The sequence below is a fragment of the Octodon degus genome, unplaced genomic scaffold (genome assembly GCF_000260255.1).
Source record: "Octodon degus isolate 3935 unplaced genomic scaffold, OctDeg1.0 scaffold00119, whole genome shotgun sequence".
In the NCBI taxonomy this organism is placed as follows: domain Eukaryota; kingdom Metazoa; phylum Chordata; class Mammalia; order Rodentia; family Octodontidae; genus Octodon; species Octodon degus.
The window spans coordinates 2,660,491-2,669,689 of NW_004524695.1; positions in this window are offsets into that span (position 1 = coordinate 2,660,491).

Below are 9,199 nucleotides of genomic sequence, written 5' to 3' on the forward strand. Positions count from 1 at the left end.
TGCGCAATAGGTGGTAGTGGGTCCGGTTTGAGGGCAGGCGCGCCCGGGGAGTGCAGGGGCTGTGAGGTCAGCAGGGGCTGTGAGGTCAACAGGGGCTGTGAGGTCAACAGGGGCTGTGAGATCAGCAGGGGCTGTGAGATCAGCAGGGGCTGTGAGGTCAGTGCCCTCTGACCCCGCCCTCGGACTTCCTTTCTGGGGCGGAGCCTTAGCGCTTCGCTGCGGTTTGAGGTGCGCTGCTGCGAGATGCAGACCCCGGGAGGACGGAGTACTGTATGTATGCGCGTAATGATATGTTTCTGGTTTTGTTTAGGAGAAATGCATAAAACACGGAAATATATTTTTTGATAAAAGATAATATGTAATTTTATATTTATGTACCAAAAATATTATGTGCCGATATACATAAATAACTAAACTGTAATAAATATAGTTACATAAGTAAATATGTAAAATATAGAAATATATAAAGTCTAAATTGAAACAACACACTGATTGGACAACTGGGTCAGAAGACTGTATTTCCAGAAAAAAAAAAAAGGCTGCCAACCAGGGTTAAATGTAAGCGCTAAGTTATTTGACTTTGAGGTACCAGCTGGGGAAAGCCGTGGCTGACTTCCAGGGTGTCCCTTCACCAAACGTGGGTTGCTGACAGAATATTGAACCTGGCCGGGGGGAGCCGATTCCCATAGCGCTAGCGCAGGTCAGGGATGGCCCATTATTTTAAAAGAACGTCTGAAATATTTCCAGATAGCCTGGACTAAGTAAAATATAAGCAAAGTACAAAGTGTTATTTCCTTATAGAACTAAAACGCTAGGAAAATATCTTCCATATGAGAGTAGTAAGCAAAGTGGAAGTGGAGAATCTGCGGGGTTACCATAAGCAACACCTTAATTATACGAGGAGACCTGGCTATTGGCCCAGATTTAAGAAGCTGAAATGTCCCAAAATCCAACACACCCAAGCAGGCAATGCCTTCTTTGGAATCCCCTAGAGTCTGAAAGAGGGATGTCAGCAGCTTAGGTTGTATCCCTTTGCTTTGTCTGCCAGATAACCAACTCATTTGTATGAGAGGGTACTTCAAACCTCTGTGCTGCCCAGTAGGGAAGTCCTTAGCCACACAGGCTCCAGAACACTTGGAACGTGGCTGACTTCACTGCAGGTTTTCTAATGCAGACTCCATGAGCGGTACCACACAAATGTAAGGTATGGCTCAGTGGCAGAGCACTTGCTAGGCATTGTGACACCCTCAGTTTGATTCCAGGCCCCCCAAGGGAATGGATCATCTTTAAAGATTTTACGTTGGTTATGTATTGAAACTATTTTTATATACTCAGACAAATACATATGTTACTAAAATAAGAAATTTAATGAAATATATTTTAAAAATAATAAAATAAAATTTTTACTGGTTTCTTTTTCCTTTTTTATATATAGCTACCACAATAAAACAGCTGAAAGATGTGGCCCACACTTGCCCTGTGCATTAGTGCTACGTGACACAGCTGATCCAAGCTGCTGCAATGTGCATTATTTCATGGGATGCTCTCGAAGCCCAGCAGCTGTTGTACACAGCTAGAAAAACTATACCATGAGGCAACAGCAAGTTGATTTGAAAACATTTCACTCTCGAGAGACATAGGGGCTAGGGAGATGGCTCAGTAGAATAAGTGCTTGCCTGGCAAGGGCAAGGGTCTGAGTTCAATCCCCAGTTCCTCCAGGAAAACAAAAACAAAAACAAAAAAAAATGAGAGAGCCATAGGACCAGCCCAGCAAGATAGCTCAGCGGACTAAGCACTGCTTAGGCAAGCACAGGGACAGTGGTTGCACTGGCCCACCTCCCAGGCATACTAAGCAGGCTACCAAGACTGTGCATGGTGGTGCACACCTGTAACCCCAGTGCTAGGGAGGCTCAAGCAGGAGGATCACTGTGAGTCTGAGCTGCATAGTAAGACCCTGTACCAAATACATAAAAAAGAGAGAGAGGACCTTCAAGGCCCAACACTTGTAAAACTTAAACTTTCCTATTAGTTTTGAAGAATAAATTATTATTATTATTATTTTTTTTTTTTTTTTTTTTTTTTTTTTTTGGCGGAACCAGGGATTGAACTCAGGCCCTTGCACTTACCAGGGAAGTGCTTATTCTACTGAACCATCTCCCCGGCCCCATGAAGAATAAATTTTTAGGGAAATAATTTTGCAGAGATCAGAAAAAAGCTACATTATCATGGAATCAGAATATATCTGTGCTGAGTACAGGGGCACACTACTGTATTTCCAAGCTATGTGGGAGGCTGAGGCAGGAGATGGCAAGTTTTAGGGCAGCCGAAGCAACATAGCACAACCCGATGTCAAAGCAAGATATTTTTCTAGGCACTCAAATATACCTGTGTTTTATTTACAGTAAGGGAAGTATGAGTACTGATGCTTAAGTTATTCAGCAATACAGATTCATCTAAAATCCTTTAGGATAATTTATAGTATGCAACTTATATATGTATTATGGGATATTTTTCCCTAATATTGTCATTCATCCAGTTGTGGCTAAGCACAAACTCCATGGTTGTGCATTGCTGGACTATTCTTATCTCAGCCAACAGCATTTCTAGTTAGTTTGTAAACAATATGTAAACAGGGAAAGGGGGAAAAGCCCACAATCAATTGTGATAATCGAAACATAAAACAGTCATTCAGCATAGAGTAAGGCATGATAAATTGAGCTGCTTATGGAAAACAATAGAACCAGATGAGATGACAGAGAATAAATGTACCATGTTAACATGAGTTGTTAACATTGAGGCTAAACTAAATTCCTAAGACTTTCAGTCAGATTGGAGAAATTACCTATTACATGATAATCCCTCCTGAAAACTGTCCTGAGAGAACAAATAACAATTTTTTTTTTTAATTTTATGTATTTGGTACACTGCTCGGCATCCAAGAGGCGGGGCCGGCAAGGTATGCAGTGCCTGGGAGGGAACTGGGGTCCTTGCACTTGCCTCGGCAGGTGCCTCGACCACTGAGCTATCTCCGCAGCCCAACAATTCATTAATTCCTTATTTGGAAGACTCACATAGGAGCATGTGTAAAGTCACCTATTTCTCCAAGTCTGAATTGCACTCAGTTTAATCTAGCTCTTACTGTATTAGTATTTAAGGGGATTTTTTATTTTCAGTTTTCAGTGCAGTGAGTACTGACCAGAAGAGGTTTGTTATTTACAGAGGACATATTTTAGTCTCACAATGGTCATGTGCATAAAGACACTGCCAAGTTTTCACAGTGGTCTGTCACTGCTCTTTTATAAAACAAGTACATTCCAAACTTTTCTTTTTTTTTCTTTGGCAGAACCAGGGATTGAACTCAGGCCCTTGCGCTTGCCAGGGAAGCGCTTATTCCACTGAGCCATCTCCCCGGCACCCCAAACCTTTCTTATCTTTCATTTTTTTGTTTGTTTATTTTTTAAACCTATACCATTGCTGAAAGGATTTAGGAAAGAATTGTGAGATTCATATTGGTGATTATACAAAAGAAAATTGTTTTTGCTTTTTCGCTTTTTTGTTTTGTTTTGTTTGCAGACAAGCTCTCCCTATATAACCCAGGGTGGCCTTGAATTCACAGTACTTCTCTTGCCTCAGCCTCCTGAGTGCTAGGATTTGCGTGTGCGTTTGTTAATAATGAATTGGCTCATGTGATTATGGAACAGGTAAGTCCACAATCTGCAGAGCCAGTGTCCTAGTTTGAATCTGGAGACTACAGAACCAGAAAAGGCTAATGTTCCTGTTTGATGTTCATCAGCAGGAAAAACTTATTTTTCAGATCAGAAGCCATCAGGCAGTAGAATGCTCTCGTTTGGGAGTAAGGGGATATGGAGCATCAGTTTTTGTTCTACTAGGGCCTCCGTGGACTGGATGAGATCCACTAACGTTATGGAAGAGTCTTCTTTATTCTGCTCTTTTAAACTTTACCATTGTTTAGATCTAAAATGTCCCCCCAAAGTTCCATGTGTTCAGATGTGGGGCTTCTGGATGGTGATTGGATCATGGAGTACTGTACTTAGCAAGTAGATGAATCGATTGAAGAGTTGGGTGCTGTTGGGAAGCAGGGCCCAGTGGGAGGCGGTGTGTTACTGGCAGGCCTTTAGAGGCCTGATCTCTTGATCAGCTCTTTCACTGTCTTCGCTTCTGGCTACCATGGGTGGAGCAGCTTTTCTTGTCCAGGCCTTTCTGCCTTGGCGTTTCTGTCTTACAGCTAACTGAACATAGACTGAGCCCTCTGAAACTGTGAGTCAAAATAAATCCTCCTTTTCTTAACTTGTGGGTGTCATGGACTTTATCCCCCTGATGGCAAAGCCAATACAGATAGAAATCCAAGATTACAGAGAACCCCAAAGTAATATTTGACCAAATATGTGGGACTCTGTGCCTCAGTCAACTTGACACATAAAAATAATAATGGGAAAGAAAGACCTTTCCAGACCTTGATAAAGGAGGTTTAGATGCCCATAGAGTAAGAAGGCCTCCGAATACACTGCGGTTCATGCTCAGTTGAAGATTAGAAGGAACATCTGATGTCTTAGGCTTGTTTTTTGAAAAATCAGACCCAAGTCATTAAGACTTCGCATTGAGAAAAATGTTTGGAACTCTGTTATAATGGCAAATATCAGATGGACCAGATAACTTTTTATGTAATCCAGGAATTCAGATGAAAACCTTAATTAACAAACACACTATTATCAATAAAATTTTGGGGGAAAAAACACTAGAGTTAATCAGATCTGTAGCCTGAAATATCTTTTTTGTGCTGATGTAGGTAAACGTGGTATTCTGATAATTCACATTTTAAGCAAAATAAAGGAGCTGTCCTGTCAGGACCTTTTTTGGGGCAAGGGAGTACAAGGGATCAAGCTTGGGACCTTGTATTGCCAGACAGATGCTTATGCCGCTGAGCTATATCCCCGGCCCTTCTTTCATTCTTTCCTCCTTGTTGTTTTTTGTTTGTTTGTTTTGTTTTGTTTTTGGTCATTTTGAAACAAGGTCTCACTCTGCAGTTGAGGGTAGCCTTGGCCTTGAACTCATTTTATAGCCCAGTCTGGCCTTCAATTCACAGCAATACTCCTGCCTCAGCCTACCAAACACTGAGATTACAGGTGTGCACCACTACACCTGGCCTAAAGATGTTATTTTAGACAGAGGGGAATTATATTCATTTGCTAGGGCCATCATAATAAAGTACCATGGTGGGTGAGTTAAACAATAGAAACATGTTGCCTTGTAGTTCTTGTGAGGAGTTTAGAATCAGAATGTTGGTAGAGGTAGTTCCAGCAATATAATTTTCCCTTTATTGTTTTTGTAACTGCAGCAGTTGAAGCGGTGTACTGGCTATGAAGGCCATCATAGCAACAAACATTCTCAGGAGTTTGTAGGGGACTCAGTTGCATCACCAGCTTGTGAGCATCCTGTGTCATCTTTAGTTGTCCCCATGTCATGGGTCCTGTAGCCTGAGTGGATCTTAGTACTTGCAGTATTAGGCTCTCCAGGGTTATCCTCGAGAAAGCTTGCACTGGAGGGCCAGGTGGGAACAGGCTCCACCATGGGGCTAGGATGGTCACAGGTCCCTGGAGGGCAGCCAAAATGGGGTTCCCTGGTCTGCTAACACACAAGCATACCTTGACCCCATGCTGTTAGCTGCAGTGGACCGTCTCACTGTCCTTTGGATAGCCTTTTCTTTCTTTTTTTTTTTTTTGGTACCGGGGACTAAACTCAAGACCTTGTGCTTGCCAGGCAAGCACTTAATCTACTGAGCTATCTCCCAGGCCCTGGATATTCCTCTGTAGGACTTGAGCCCTAGGGGTAGATGCTTGTCAGATTTGTCCCTTTGTCTCTGAAGTTCTGATGGAGGGTAGTAACTTTTTGTAACCAAGTTTTTTAAATTTAAGGTAAAAATAGCAAGATTAAGTGTGCATGTGGAGGTAACTATATTCTCCCTTTTTGTTTTTGTAATTGTGTTTTTAAAGAAAGGTGAGTATGTGAGTATAGTTGAGGTTTTTGTTCTTTGTTTTTAAGGCTGGCCTTCAGCGAATGCGCCTCCAGCCACCACTGTCTTCTGCACTGACCTTTTTAGGACCCTGTCCTGTCTGACTGCAGTATTTCTCAAGAACTTAGCTATCTAAAGTATTCCCCCTCTGAAGAATTATCTCTAACTATAGTTAGGGGAGAATGGGTATGGTGGTCATCCAGCTGCTTTGAGCTGAGAAGGGTCTGTGTAGGGGCTCCCACAGTCCCCTGGCTGAGTACCTGGACGCTGAGGAGGTTAGCAGCCTGGGGCTAGCCAACATCGCTCACCTCGGGAAGCGCAGCTCAGCCAGAAAGCAAAATCCTTTTCCTCCTGCTTTTTCTCTTCTGCGCCCTCTACTGGCAGATATTCAGCACTCCGGATCTGCTTAGAAAGAGCAAGAAAAAACGGATAACTCTGGAGCTGAAAGGTAGATCACCAGGCACAAGTGTCCCTAGGAACCCAGGATTTTAGCTCTGATACCTTGTGCCTCTTACTGCTATGTCCTGAAAATTTTTCTGCTATTGGAATCAATCCACTTGCAAGTTTATTCACAAAAGTGTGACTTAGGGTCATTCCTTCGGCTTCAGGGTCCTCACAGATGCAGCTCAGTGACATTTTCTATTGGCAAGCCAGTGTCAGGAGGAAAAAGAGGTGTCGAGACCATGACTTTGGTAAATTCGGCCAAAGACTTTTCTTTTTCTCCCCCACTTCCTTCAATCCCTTGTCCTCTGAAGCGTAGTTTCTCTCCCTGCCTACAAACTTTTGCAGCCTTAGGTTTTTCCTTTCAGCAGTTAGAAGATCCCAAAGTCCCTAGAAAATGAGTTGTATATAAAGCACCAATGTCAGTTAACGTTTGCCCCCACTAACCAGAAATGGGAAGAGGAGAGGTATCCTCTCTGCCGCGTAGCAGCTTCGTTAGGTGCCCACTCAGGTCAGCACACCCTGTGCCTGGGTGACATGGAGCTAAATTTGCTCCCAGGAGGCCTGCGGGTGGCCCATCTACTGTCCCTCCAGGAAAGTTTCTCATGCAGCTGGCTGGGCAGCCCAGTCCTGATGGTACAGGGGAAATGTCTGATACACTGAGTTTGTGTTCCTCCAAATCAAAGATTGAATTTTGAGGAACAACAGAGGCTACGAGTAGGAAAGTTTACTGGGGATTAAAAATAGTTCCTGAGAGACAGGAGGAATTTGATTAGGTTGCCAAGGGCCTCATTTTGCAGAGGACGTTTTGTAGAGCAAAATCACAAATGAGCAAAATCATGAAGTGGGCACAATGAGACAATACTATGATCAGTAAGATTAGCCATCTAGGTACTATTGGTCCAACAGAGATGCAGGTTGTGCAGCAAGTATGCCTGGAAAAAACAAGTGCCTTTTTAGGAAGAGACAATCAGGTTTCACGGAGCTCTGGCCACCCACCAGGGTGACTGATGTTAATCTGTTCCTCATCTCTCAGGAAGCATATAGAGCTGGTCATTTTGTCTTCACCTGAAGGCACAGTCTCCAACAGATACACAGCTTAGCTATTTGGTTTTGTTTTTGTTTTTTTATAGGGTCTCACTACACAGCTTAGACTGGTACTGATGCTCCTGTATTCAGTCTCCCCAGTGCTGGGATTATGGGCATGCACCACAACGTCTGGACTTGGTCACCGGCTCAGTGCACCCCAGGGGCAGGGCCAGTGCGGCATGTGGCACCAGGATTGTAACCCTAGTTCCTGCGTTTGCCTAAGCAGGCCTTTAGTCCACTGAGCTGTCTTGCTGGCCTTAGCTGAGCTGTCTATAACAGAGAAGACCAGCCTTTCGGATAACAGTCAAGAGGCAATCTCCTTAAATCATATATATTCTTGGGTCTTAAAAGCTTTAGATAAAAGGAGCTCTGTTAAACTGCTCTTTTGACAACCCGCCCACCCCTGATGCCACAAAGGGCATACTGGTTCACCTGATGCACGGCTCCCCCTTTCTGGGTGACTGGAAACATGTCCTGAGCTGTACAGCTTCAAGTAGTCATGCAGGCCACCTCAGAACTTGGTGACACCTATGGACTGAAACGGACAAGGACCCTAATGGTTTAGTTTTTTTCCCTTCTCCCCTAAACACTTTCATGTCCCTCCTACACAGTCTTTCATCTGTCATGAAACTCAGATGCTTTAACTTGTTGAATGTTAGTTCTAGGGAACAGCAGGGAGCTAGAGGAGGGTGTGGGGAGCTCAGGAAGTTTTCCAGGGCTCTGTGGACTGTTTCCAGAATCCTTCCATGTGGGGGGAGAGAGGGCAGAAGTATGTGACTGCAATAGGGGAGGCCCACAGGCTTAGGGGAAGGGCACCAACCACTACAACCCTTCTCAGCTGTCTCTCCTGACCAGCCTGGGTCCTACAGCCACCTGTCCAGCACTGCTTATAGATCATACTCAGTGATCCACCTGTTTATAGCCTCCCAAAAGCTGGGATTACAGGTGTGGCCCACCAGGCCCAGGCTTAATTGACCTCTCAGTATGCCCCAGGGGCAGGGCCGGCACAGCAGACCTGGGCATTGAACCTCCAGCCCCTGCGCCTGCTTACAGGCTCTTTAATCCACTGAGCTATTTGACTGGCCCCATTCTGGTATTATTCTGATAACATAGCCTCCTATCTAAGATTGTATGTGATCTGTGTCGCTAAATGATATCCCTGGACTTTATATGTATGTATTTATTTATGGGGCAGTTGAAACAGTTTTGGTACATAGTTCAGACTGGCCTTGAACTCACTATGTAGCCCAGGCTGACCTCAAACTCACAATGATCCTTCTGTCTCAGCCTCCCAAGTGATGGGACCACAGGCATGTGCTGTAATGCCCAGCTATCTCTAGACTTTTAAAGCCCCCTATGAGTTCTTTGTATGTGGTACAGGCCCCTAGACACAAAAAATCTTTAGGTCAACTTTTTGCAAAGCCCAGGTCTTGTGTATGACTCCTTTTCCTGCTTTCCTGATCTATTGATACAGACTGGAAGGGTTGTGTGACAGAAGCAAAAATGCTTGTTGCAGACACAAGCAACAGATTTCCATGTGACTAGCACAGAGGCCTGGCTAGTCAATGACAAAAGCTAGAGTGGGGCTGGCCCTCAGCAGTTCCCACCCTGGGCAGTTCTCAACCTGGGAAACAGGGC